Here is a 1,709-nt window from a genome sequence, read left to right on the forward strand (position 1 = left end):
TTGACATATAAATTTAAGTGTTTAGTAATTGATGTTATAAATGTTATATATATGAATTGTCACGTCAATTAGTAAAGAAGTTAAAATAAAGGTTGTAATACACCTAAAATTAACAACCCCAATTATATATGAATCAACATAATTCTTTTAACTCATACATGCTTTGTTTTTTATAAGTAGATCAAATAAAGATTACAAACATGAAAAACAACAGAGAGTTGGACAACTCAACAATAAGGTTAAAAACAAAAACAAAGCAAATAAAAGAAAAGAAGAAATGTATTAAATGAATGACGTAATCCTATGCATTCTTCGGGTAAGGACATGGCCATCTAAAGATTCTTCAACCATATCCAAACCTCTAGAGAAATGACGTAAATAGGGACATGGCCATCTAAAGATTCTTCAACCATATCCAAACCTCTAGAGAAATGACGTAAATAGGGACATTACCCTCAAAATACCCTTGAACCCTACCCCAACGCCTATTGGGTAACATCTAACAACGGGAGGCAAAGACAACAAGAAAGCAACATAAACACGAAAATAAATACAGAAAACAACATCGGTGGAGGGCAGTATGGGGGAAGGCAACACGGAAACGGTTGAAGGCCAACGAATGTAAGCCACTCACTAACGCATGAAGACCACGGGCCAGCAATGGATGCTAGGAAGCAGTAGAAGGCTTCGGGAGATTGGTAGCAATGGTGGAGGCCGGGTGGCAGAGCAGAGGAAACGAGGCGTCGCGCGTGGCGTAGCACTGCACACGCTTTTAGCTCATACATGCTTTGTTAAATACGAAGGAAAAAAAAAATGGCATTGGATTTGCTCTTGAAAGAAGAGATCTTGGCCCTAACCCTAAGACACCAATGTCTCTCTTTCCACAGGGGCCAAGTCCAGAGGATTATTAGAATCAGACACCAAATTGACAAGAAAGTCAAAGATATCAGTGGCTAGAACAGCTGAGGCCACGTCCTCTTTGTGAAGGGTCTTTTTCTTTCTCTGCATGGCCACCGTCCAAGACCTTTGCGTCAGTTCCTCTATGAACAGCTCACAAGCCTTGGAGAAAACAATCGGGGCCTCCCCAGATACCATCTTGACGTCGTCCCCAGACTTCTTCATGATCTTCTTTATCCTCGCCAACGGCAAAAAGTGCGGCCCACTTCTGCCGCCGGAGACTACTCCTGAATATATTCCGGCTTGCCTCATGATCTTCTTGGCCAAGAAAGATAGGATTATAAGATTGGTGTGAGCCCATCAATTGAAGTTAAATATATTTATAAAGGAGGCTATGTGAAGAAATTAGGGAGTTGTACGGCCGGCCGCCAGCCTATACTTAAGCCGGCTAAAATCCATGTAATCACTTCAATTACTAGTATATGATAAGGCATTTTTAGTTAGGGTAGTAATTTCGTGTTAATATGTGTCGTGTTAAAAATATAACTCGACTCATGTAATAAAACGGTTTAGGGTCTATTTAGGTGTGCGTTTGATGGGTTTAAAAGTATGTTTAATACTCGGGTTAAATACCTCAAACCCCCTAGGGTTTAGCAACTTTATTTGTTCTCCCATGAGGTTTCACTTTTATCATAGGGCCCCCCTGGGGTTTTGATAAAGACCAATTTAATCCATCCGTTAGTTGACCGTTAAGACTGACACGTGGACCAATCAGATGTTGACACGTGGCACCTATTTAATTTTTTTTAAAA

Source organism: Corylus avellana, chromosome ca3, assembly GCF_901000735.1.
Source record: "Corylus avellana chromosome ca3, CavTom2PMs-1.0".
Classification (NCBI taxonomy): Eukaryota; Viridiplantae; Streptophyta; class Magnoliopsida; order Fagales; family Betulaceae; genus Corylus; species Corylus avellana.